Source organism: Malaclemys terrapin, chromosome 2 (assembly GCF_027887155.1).
Source record: "Malaclemys terrapin pileata isolate rMalTer1 chromosome 2, rMalTer1.hap1, whole genome shotgun sequence".
Classification (NCBI taxonomy): Eukaryota; Metazoa; Chordata; order Testudines; family Emydidae; genus Malaclemys; species Malaclemys terrapin.
Window position 1 is genome coordinate 26620594 of NC_071506.1, and position 12061 is coordinate 26632654.

A 12061-nucleotide genomic window follows, 5' to 3' on the forward strand; every position below is an offset into this window, starting at 1 on the left:
GTCTGCTTTGGTCTTAACTATCTTGAGCAGTTTAGTATCATCTGCAAACTTTGCCACCTCACTGTTTACCCCTTTCTCCAGATCATTTATAAATAAGTTGAATAGGATTGGTCCGAGGACTGACCCTTGGGGAACACCACTAGTTACCCCTCTCCATTCTGAGAATTTACCATTAATTCCTACCCTTTGTTCCCGGTCTTTTAACCAGTTCTCAATCCATGAAAGGACCTTCCCTTTTATCCCATGACAACTTAATTTGTAAAAGCCTTTGGTGAGGGACCTTGTCAAAGGCTTTCTGGAAATCTAAGTACACTATGTCCACTGGATCCCCCTTGTCCACATGTTTGTTGACCCCTTCAAAGAACTCTAATAGATTAGTAAGACACGATTTCCCTTTATAGAAACCATGTTGACTATTGCTCAACAGTTTGTTTTTCTGTGTGTCTGACAATTTTATTCTTAACTATTGTTTTGACTAATTTGCCCGGTACCGATGTTAGACTTACCGGTCTGTAATTGCCAGGATCACCTCTAGAGTCCTTTTTAAATATTGGCGTTACATTAGCTAACTTCCAGTCGTTGGATATAGAAGCCGATTTAAAGGACAGGTTACAAACCTTAGTTAATAGTTCCGCAACTTCACATTTGAGTTCTTTCAGAACTCTTAGGTGAATGCAATCTGGTCCTGGTGACTTGTTAATGTTAAGTTTATCAATTAATTCCAAAACCTCCTCTAGTAACACTTCAATCTGTGACAGTTCCTCAGATTTGTCTCCTACAAAAGCCGGCTCAGGTTTGGGAATCTCCCTAACATCCTCAGCCGTGAAGACTGAAGCAAAGAATCCATTTAGCTTCTCCGCAATGACTTTATTGTCTTTAAGCACTCCTTTTGTATCTTGATCATCCAGGGGCCCCACTGGTTGTTTAGCAGGCTTCCTGCTTCTGATATACGAAAAACATTTTGTTATTACCTTTGGAGTTTTTGGCTAGCCATTCTTCAAACTCCTCTTTGGCTTTTCTTATTACATTCTTGCACTTAATTTGGCAGTGTTTATGTTCCTTTCTATTTGCCTCACTAGGATTTGACTTCCACTTTTTAAAGGAAGTCTTTTTATCTCTCACTGCTTCTTTTACATGGTTGTTAAGCCACGGTGGCTCTTTTTTAGTTCTTTTACTGTGTTTCTTAATTTGGGGTATACATTGAAGTTGGGCCTCTATTCTGGTGTCTTTAAAAAGTGTCCATGCAGCTTGCAGGGATTTCACTTTAGTCACTGTACTTTTTAACTTCTGTTTAACTAACCCCTTCATTTTTGCATAGTTCCCCCTTTTGAAATTAAATGCCACAGTGTTGGGCTGTTGAGATGTTCTTCCCACCACAGGGATGTTGAATGCTATTGTATTATGGTCACTATTTCCAAGCGGTCCTGTTATAGTTACCTCTTGGACCAGCTCCTGTGCTCCACTCAGGACTAAATCTAGAGTTGCCTCTCCCCTTGTGGGTTCCCGTACCAGCTGCTCCAGCAGTCATTTAAAGTATCGAGAAATTTTATCTCTGCATTTTGTCCTGAAGTGAAATGTTCCCAGTCAATATGGGGGTAATTGAAATCCCCCACTATTATTGGGTTCTTAATTTTGATAGCCTCTCTAATTTCCCTTAGCATTTCATCATCATCACCTGGAAAGATGTAAGGAAATATTTCAAACAAAACTAATATTTCAGAATAATTTCTCCCTTTACTTACCTTCTAGGACCCAAATTCCATCTGTTGTGTTTCTGCTGTAAAAGCTCACCACATCACAAACATGTCGAGAGGGTAAGGAAATAACCAGCTGGGTATCTGACTAGATGGCAGTGCATGGCTGGGAAGGGAAGGTCTTAGCAGTGGAATATTGTAATGAACTCCAGCATGAGCTGTTGTAGGGGATTGAAACAGAGCCTACCAGTGACAACAGCATAAGCCTATACCCAATGAGATAAAGCAGCGGGGGAGGGATAGCTCAGTGGTTTGAGCATTGGCCTGCTAAACCCAGGGTTGTGAGTTCAATCCTTGAGGGGGCCACTTAGGGATCTGGGGCAAAATCAATACTTGGTCCTGCTAGTGAAGGCAGGGGGCTGGACTTGATGACCTTTCAAGGTCCCTTCCAGTTCGAGGAGATAGGATATCTCCATTATTAAATTAAATTAAAAACAGTTACTCCCAGAGTTGGTAGCTATAGTAGACTCCCATCCTCTGCAGATCACCCACTGGAGAGGGATGTGTATGGAGATATCCACAGCTCAGTGAGTGTTATAATAGGATTGAAGCCCAACCTTTTGCCTGGGCATCTGTGGCAGAGGTGGGTTGGTGGATTGAGGGCTGACAGCCTCAGTGAGTTTATTGCTTTTATTATGAGACAGTCCAATAGTTAAATGAGCTGTGCTATCATTTAAAAAATATGTATTTAGTATCAGGAAGCTTTCAGAGATAGATGCTCAAGCAGCACGGTCAGCTACATGGAACTTGCTCTGGATAGATGCTGGAGAAAATCGAAAGAAAGAAAGAGACTCTGTTTGCCCAGCACTCAAGCTGCTAGTATCCCTGTTCTCCAAGCTTGTGACTCCAGCTAACCAGTTCGCCGAATTCCTTAGTAGGTACAGTTTCCTGCGTGCTGAAAGATTTCCTCCCCCACCCCCCAAAAAAGCAACCCTCAGAAAGTATTAGCCAAAGGTTAAACACTACAAACATAGAAATTGCTTAGAAAATATGTTTTAAACAGTAAATATTGACTACACTGTGCAACATGCAGAAAACCCTGTAGGGGGCAGTGCACAGCCACAGCGCCACAGGAAAGTTCCTTCCCAGGAGGCATATTCTCATTATTAATTATTTGTATTACAGTAGTGCTGCAAGGTGGGGCCTGGTTGCGCTAAGCACTGCACAGACACACAGCAGGAAATAATCCCTACTCCAGAGCGTTTATAATCTAAACAGGCAAAAGAGATAAAGAAGGCAGTGGGAAGCAGAGGTTATTATCCCCACTGTATAGCTGGGGAACTGAGTTTAAGAGACTTGCTCAAGGTCACACAGGAAATATTCAGAGGCCCAGAATTTAAACCCAGCTCCAGACTGATTCCCAGTCACAGCCTCAACCACAAATCAGTCCTTCCTCTCACGTTCTCCCTGGGGCAGCTCAAAGAGCACAGGGTATGTGTGAGTGCTATGCAACATCCATCATAGGGCGTGTCTATGCTTCAAGCTGGGCATGAGCGTCCCAGCCTGGGGTGCATGGGGCGGGAGAGGGAGGCACTGATCCACGGGGCTCACCGGCGGGCGGGAGGCGCTGGGGGTGGTGGTGGTGGGAAAAGCTGATGGGGGGCTGCCAGTGGGTGCTCAGCACCCACCATTCCTCCCCCCCGGGTGCGCCTATGCTAGCCACCCTGAGTACATACCCAGTATCTGTGGGTATCTACTGTACCACTTTGCCTTCCCATCCCAACCTCCACCGAAACTGGGACAGCTCCCCACTCATGTGGCTATTAGGTTGATGAGAACTAGCATGGATGTGACTCCTCAAGCTGGGACTCACACCAGCAGTAGCCAAACCCATAGCACCACATAGAGCTCCCCTGATGTGCCAGCCCCACTCACAGAGACTGCTCTTCTGAGTGACCAGTTCGAAGGGACGCTGCTGCTTTGGCACTCCTTCCCTGTGCCAGGACGGCTCATGATCTAGCCATAAGCAGGAGCAGCGCTTTGCTTTTGGTTTATGTAACTGGAACAGAATAGGACACTGAGACCCTATAAGATTAAATACATTTTTACTTGGATTATTTTGGGGCAAGTGTTTAAAAATAGGATGGCAGCACTTGGGCTCCTAAATCTATAGTTAGGCTCCCAAATGAGTGCCTTGATTTTCAGAACTGCTGAGCACACAGGAGCTCTCCCTGAAGCAGAGGCGGATTAAGGTTTGGTAGGGCAGTGGGCCAGAGCAAGTGGGGGGCCTGCAGTCCCACCCCCGCTCGCCCTTTCTGCCTGCAGCCCTAGCCCGCCTCCCTTTGGTTCTTTCTGCCCCCACATTGCGGCCCCAAGACCAGAGAGGTTTTGTTCCCCCCACCCCGGCCCTGGGGCCGCAGCACAGAGTGAGAGCTCCCCCAGCCCTGATCTCCTCCAGGCACTGGGCCGCAGCCAGGGCATGGGCCATGGGGCTTCCCTCACCGCCCGGCGCTTCTGCGGGGGATTGGGGTCGGAGCGTGGGGGCTTTCCTCGTCTCACTTTTCCCTCGTCCCCTCTGCTGGGGAGTGGGATCAAGGCACCAGGGTGCCCAGTTTTCCGGGGCTCCCCCCAAGTGGTTGGGGCTCCTCGGCACAGGCCCCACTGGCTCAGTGGCTATTCCCTGAAGAAACACACACGATCCCCACCCTTCCCAAACCTGCTTTTGTGTCTGTTGAGTTTACAGCTACAGAAACCCTGAGGATTGCACATGCAGGTAGAAAAGTTAAATTCTGTCTGAAATTCCAAGTCTTTCCTTTCCTCTAGGCTAATGAACAGTTCCCATCGTCGTCTAACCAGCATTTGTTTTCATGTCTCATTTTCCTTTTCTGTTGATGTATTAGTCTGGTAAATTGGGTTTTCTCAGAGGGAGGAATTGAGTGCAAGTTTCATTAAAAATATTTCACTATGCCTCTCTCAAATGTGATCTGAGCTTTTGTGCTGATCTAAAATGTTAGAGCAGCTTGTTAAACATATTCTTTTGTATTTCATCAAAACAGATATGTTTTAAATGAAAAGCTTTGCTATTTATGTTTCTCTGTGGAGATTTTAGAAAGATTTTTTGCACTGTCAACACAATTGCTTTGAGCCCGATTCTTTTTTCACGTGCACCATTGGAGTAACTCCACTGAAATCCGTGAAGTAATACTGGTGTAAAACTGGTGTGGAAGAATAAGCAAGAGCCCTTGTTTTTAATATGTCAGTTGGGTTTTTTTAGATGTCCCAGTGTTGCCTGTCACTGGCATATATTTAACTAGAATATTAATGAGGGGAAAAATCTAAGTATTTTGTGGTTAAAGCATTTCTTTAAAACTTCACAATAGGAAACAACATGTTTCGCATTACCGCTTTACCTCCTCTAAGAGAACAGTTGTTTCAAGGGCTAGACTGTGTGAGAAATTATGTTACACACCACCACGGAGCCTCGCGTATCTCTAAGACATCTGAAATTCTTTAAATCTGCAAATCAAAATGTTCTGGGTATTACTGCAAGCTGTGCTGGACCCGCACATCTCCTCTCAAGTCACAGAATGAGATTAATAATGCACTAGGGTGTTTTTAATTTCAAAAATAAATAATTTAGCCCTGTTCATTTTAATAGATATTGCAAAATGTGACCGTGGTTTTAGAATCCAAATGCTCTTATCGTTGTTTCAGATTAAACACTTTGCACTTTTTCTCCCCAGGATTTGCTTTGCTATGTTTGTTTTAGTGGCTGTAGCTGTCTGGAATCCTGAAAGGGGCCATGTTTACCTACTGCCATGTTGCCTTAAACAATGACCTTTTCCTTTACATTTGCTAAGCAGAGGCAGGCCTGTTCGGTAACTGGACAGGAGACCTCCAAAAAGGCGCACTGCAGGAGATGGTGTGAGATATTCAAGAAATCGCTCTCTTCCCTCTGAGTCAGCATAGAGCCAATGGTCCATCGCAACATTAGGAGACACTCTGGATTAGATTCATAAAAAGATTTAGGTGCGTAACTGCCAGAATCAGGCCCCTATGGGGTTCATAAAATCATTGGTCAGTTGCCATGAACCCAGGAGGCCCCTAAATGTTGGCAGCATGGGCCTATGTTTCTGCCTCAGTGCATGTGTGCTTCTGCTTCCCTGTAGGTGTCTGAATGCCTAAGCCCCAGAGCGATGCACAAACTGGGGGAAGATAGGCATTCCTCCAACACCTAAAATGCCTGCATGGCCCAATCAAGTAAGCATGCTCAGAGCTTGCCTCTCAGATTGGGCCCCCATAGACAAGCTCACACAACATAGCTTGCGGGGGGAATGGTAGAAGAAAGGTTCATATACCCCCCGAGGGGAGAAGGGATTTGAACTGGGTGTGACGGGGTGCCACTGGGGTACTGAGCCCCCTGACCCACCAGCTTGGGCTCCCTCTCACACTGTACTGCTTTGACAAGTAGGATTGTTAGCTTCAGTTTCTTGCTTAAGTTGTAATTATTCTGCTACCTAAAATTCCCCTGTATGGTAGTTTAATTTGGATACTGTTGGTTCCCCACTCTGGCCCATTTGTGGCAACCTGGCAGTGCAAAGGGGCTGGAAAGCTTGCTTTAAAACATGAAAAATGTCAGAGCTGGATTGGGTTTGGCTGAAGAGCCTTGTGCTCTGATGATCCCTGGATGCCTATTGGCTGTATTGGGTTATCGGCCAGTAGAAGTTAGAACAGCCCTGAGACTGCTCTAACTTGTGCTGAGGCAAACCAGCTCCTGGTACTCCCTGGATTGGGGAAGCTCAATGGTGGTGGTATGTCTCGTCTGTACCCCTTTCTCAGATCCTGAACCAAACATAACTTGGATCTTTTTTCCCCCCATGACCTATCCTGAACAGAGCTGGTTGGGAAATGTAGTTTTAATCTCGTGGGAAATGCTGACATTTCAAAATTTGGTTTTGTTTCAGATCATAGATTCATAGCTTCCAAGGCCAGAAGGGACCATTGTGATCATCTCATCTGACCTCCTGTACAATACAGGCTACAGAACGTCCCAAAATAATTCCTAGAGCAGATTTTTTAGAAAAACATCCCATCTTGATTTAAAAATTGTCTATGATGGAGAATCCACCATGGCCCTTGGTAAATTATTCCAATAGTTAATTGCCCTCACTCTTAAAAATATACACCTTATTTCCCATCTGAATTTGTCTAGCTTCAGCTTCCAGCCGTTAGATTGTGTTATACATTTCTCTGCTAGACTGAAGAGCCCCATTTGTTCCCCATGTAGCTACTTATAGATTGTGATTAAATCAGCCCTTAACCTTCTCTTTGTTAAGCTAAATGGAGTGAGCTCCTTTGAATCTATCACTATAAGGCATGTTTTTCTAATTCTTTAATCATTCTCCTGGCTTTTCCATGAACTCTCTCCAATTAATCAATATCCTTCTTGAATTGTGGGCACCAGAACCGGACAGAGTATTTCAACAGCAGTTGCACCAGTGCCAAATGTAGAGGTAAAGTAACCTCTCTTCTCCTACTCAAGATTCCCTGTTTATGCATCCCAGGATCATATTAGCTCTTTTGGCCACAGACTCACATTGGGAGCTCATGTTCAACTGATAATCCACTATGACCCTCAATCTTTTTCAGAGTCACTGCTTCCCGAGATAGAGCCCTCCATTCTGTAGGTATGGCCTATATTCTTTTTTTCTTAGATATATACCTTTACATTTGGCTATATTAAAACACATTTTGTAAGCATACACCTACTTTACCAAGCAATTCAGATCTCTTAGAATCAATTACTTCTCCTCTTCATTTTTTACAAATCCCCAAATTTTTGTCTCATCTGCAAACTTTATCAGTCATGATTTTGTTTCCTTCAAGCTCATTGATAAAAATGTTAAATAGCATAGGGACAAGAACTGATCCCTGCAGGACCCCACTGAAAACACACCAGCTCAGTGACAATTCCTTGTTTACATTTTGAGACCTATCAATTAGCCAGTTTTTAATCTGTTTAATGTATGTTAATTTTGTATTGTGCTAGTTTTTTAAATCAAAATGTCATGTGATACCAAGTCAAACACCTTACAGAAGTCTAAGTATATAACATCAATACTATTACATTTATCAACCTAACTTGTAATCTCATAAAAAAAGATATCAAGTTAGTTTGATAGGATCTAATTTCCATAAACCCATGTTTTTTGCATTAATTACATTACCCTGCTTTAATTCTTAATCGAGCCCTCTCTCAGCTGCTCCGTTATTTTGTCCAAGATTGATGTCACACTGACAGGCCTATAATTACCTAGGTCATCCCATTTACTCTTTATAAAAATTCGTACAATGTTACCTTTCTTACAGTCGTCTAGAACTTCCCAAGTGCACCAAGTCTTATTGAAAAGCAACATTAATGGTCCAGCAAGCTCCTCAGCCAGCTCTTTTAAAACTCTTGAATGCAAATTATCTGGACCTGCTGATTTAAAAATGACTAACTTTAATAGTTTCGGTTTAACATTCTCTAGACATACTAGTAGAATGGAAAGTGTTATCATCACCATATCATGAGACTTCATCATCTGTTTTTTTCCCAAATACAAAACAGAAATCTTTATTGAATATGTCTGCTTTTTCTGAATTGTTATTGATAATTCTCCCATTTCCATCTAGTATTGGACTAATACTATTGTCAGGATTTCCCTCCCTAATATATTTTAAAAACGTTGTCTTATTGCCCTTAACTCTGCTGGCCATTGATTGTCTCTTTCTGTCCTTTTGTTTCCTGTATCAATTCCTAACTTCTGATTTATATTCGTTAACATCAACTCCTCCTTTATTCCATTATAGAATATGTTTATTTTTAATAGCTGTCTTCACTTCCCTGCTAAACAAGGTTGTTGTTTTTTTAACCAGCACAGTCTTCTTCCTCACTTGTGGGATTGTGGCTTTTTGGGTAGCTATTAAGGTGTTCTTAAATGATTCCCAGTTTTCATTTACACTTTTCTGAAGAAATTCTTCCTCCCAGCTGATTTGGCTCATAATTTTTTCAGCTTTTTGATGAACCAGAAAGAAAAGTCACAATTTCATGTGGAAGAGAAATTAAAAAAAAAGATTCAGAACCATTGAATGATTTTTTTTCGCTAATGTTGAAACATTTAGTTTTGATAAGGTAAAAAGGTTTAGTTTCTAAATCAAATGAGACATTAAAATGATTAATTTCAATACTTTTTCTGTCTAAAATTTAATCAGACTTGACAGAATCCTGTGAAACATTTAGATTTTTATGAAACTGCATTTTCCAATGGAAAATTGTCATGTCGAAAATTTTTCAACAAGCTGTAATCTTGAACTGTTTTGTAGTATTGCTGGATGTTGTTTAAAGTCTTCCAGGTTTTAGGATAGAAACTGGAAACAATGGGTAAAGTGATCTTTTTCTGCCTGTGTTTGTGGGCATACATATGTATGGATACATTGTCAACTCAATGAAGTCCTTGGGGTTGCTCATGTGTAAATGAGGACAGAATTTGGCCCAGAGTTTGCAGTTGGTATGTAAGGTTTATTGAGTTATTTGGGATTCTTGGATAAAAGTTGCTATACAAATGTTAGTCATTATTTTAAATAATAACCTACAGCTGTAACTATGGAAAAAGTTCTGTGTAAAAGCAGCTAGCCATTGATGTATGGCTTCTGTGTTTCACCACCAAACTCTACCCAAGTGCACAATAAACTCTTTCTTTAAAAGCATGTACCTCAAGATAACATGCAACCCCCCTGAAATGTGACAGCAGCCATAATGAGGGTGAGAGAGAAATTATGCAACTATATCATCCTGATAAAGGCCCACTACAACTCCCACAGAAAACAACAGGTATTGGATTGGACCTAATAACACGCCCTAAAAATATACTATAGTTATGGACAATCTAGGTGACAAATTGAAACCGATTTGTAACTGGGTCATGGACACAAAACCACCTTGTAACCTTTCATGTGTTTGTTTATCTGCTGGACCCTTATTTTGGTGATTTCTGCATTCCCTTTTCTTTTATTTCTGAAATGTGTTATTTAAGCAAGCATTTAAAGTAGTCCCTTAACCTATATGGCAGAAGGTATAACTGTACTGAAATCCAAGGTGTGACTGTAGCTCAGATAGGTGTACCCAGGCTGGCTTTACCAGTGCTAGAATGGCTAAAAATAGCAGCATAGATGTGGTAATACAGGTGTAAGCAATGCAGGTGGGTCCCCAGGTCCCTGGTGGGTTTGTGAAGTCAGTGTTGAAGTCTGTGCTCCTGCTTCTAAACTGCTATTTTTAGCAATGCTAGGATGGTAAAGCTAGCCACGGGTATGTCTACCCAAGCTGCAATCACATCTTGGATTGCAATGTAGCCATAGATTAAATAAGCACCCTTTGCTAGCAAGGTCACTGATGCTCACTTGCAGGCACCTAAAAGATGAAACAGAGCAGTAACTGTTAAGCAGCACACACCGTTACAAGTTAATAGTCTGGAGAGGAAGCGAAGAATACTGCACGTAACCGAAATGGCCAGGGAATTTAGGCAAGCAGCATGTAATTGCCAAATTGATTTTGGCCAAGAGACCATGGCTAACACCCATAATAAGTGTAAAGTGCCATGGGATCTTTAATGACCACAGTGGTTCAGAATCAATTTTACAGTTTTTTTTAAATGTTCATTTTATGTTTGTGAATAATATACTCCATAAAATGTACACAGTCAGGAAATGCCAGACATTGCCAGCTTCCCAAAGGCAATTTCCGTGCATGAGGAGAAAGCTCGCAGGCCTCGATTCTTGATCATGTTAACCTTTGTTGATATGAGGTAATCCAATATTTAATTCATTAAAATGCACCATATGCCTAAAAGGAATTCAGTGAATGCTTTACTATGCATTAAAATCCTTCTTCACTCTTTCACTGAGTATTAAGCAGAAATTGTTCCTGGACATCTGGCCCTTGTAAATTCTGGAAGACTGCAGATGCTGGCACCTTGATGGGCCTACCTTGTCTAGGAGAAACATCAACCTGCCTTGGAATAAACCCCAAGACTTCCACTTCCTTGGTGGGAAGGGGAAGTGGCAGAGATGCTCAAGGAGAGAAGTGGGGAACTGAGGTAAAAGAGCTGCCTGGTCCCACGCTCTGCAATTCTCTGAAGAACCACATGGCCCCTCTTTATGTCTTCTCTGAGCTCTGGAATGGAGCCCTTAGCTAGGAATATCTTGTCTGGAGCTGCTGCCCTTTTAAGACACATCAGCTGGAGAAGAATCTTCCTTGCATTAGGAAGCATTCTTGTTAGTCTGACTGTGGATTACAGGAAGAGGAGGCCATAGCAGCCATGTAATATCTCATGTAGCATTAGCTGACTGATAGTGAAGCAGGAGACACTTCCATCTCTGAACGGAAAGCAGCATCTTACACTGGCCACACATCTCATGATTTTGACAGGGTATTTGTTCTCTAAGTGCTCCAGCTGACAGTAACCCCAGATAGCAATTTGAAACCCAGCTCTATCAGGCTCACACCAAAAGAGATTTTGCCAGCAGAAATAGAGGACAGTCAAGATAAGTATATAGAGGAAACCCAGAGAAATACACACAAAGCATCATGAGACTGGCACTAGATTGAAGAGTACCGAATATTGTTTATGTGAGTATTTCTCAAACTTTGTGGTCTACTTCTTAGCTTTCCCACAGCCCCAACAACAACAAAACAAGAGAGAAGAGTGTAGAAAATAAATGAGGAGTAAAAAAAAATTCCTTGGTTGCCTCAGGGGAAGGAGAGAGCATAAAGGTAGGAAGGAATGGAAATGGATTAATATGGCCTTTGTTCTGTAATTATGATAATTTTGTTTGGTACTTAGGCCAAGATTTTCAAAAATATGTCACTAAAGTTAGGCTCCTAAAAGTCTATATTTAGATACCTAAATAAATGGTCTGATTTTAAAATATTCTTGTACGCAGAATCTGAACACACCTACTCTGCTTAGATATCCAGCAGATAGAGCGGTGTTGCTCAAAGTAATCAACTTTGGCTGGTGTTGGGTTACAAATCACTTTAGTACTGAATGCAGGGGAGTGAAATGCTGTTCTCAATGTTGTTGTCTTTATTGTATGAATAAAGGGGAGCAGAGCTGTGCTTAACCTGTCCCAAATGAGGGGGTCATTGTCAGCTGAAAGGACTTTGTTAAGCCAGGGGCTCGAATGCCAGATGCCTGTGAAAGTAAGAGGGGTGGGGACAGGTGTCCTAGCCAGGAGGTGTGGACTCTCCCCAAGGGTCCCCTGTCTGGTTTAAACTGTTCCTTTCCACTGTTCAAAGATAGAGCTAAATAGGCTTCATTAGGAGCCTT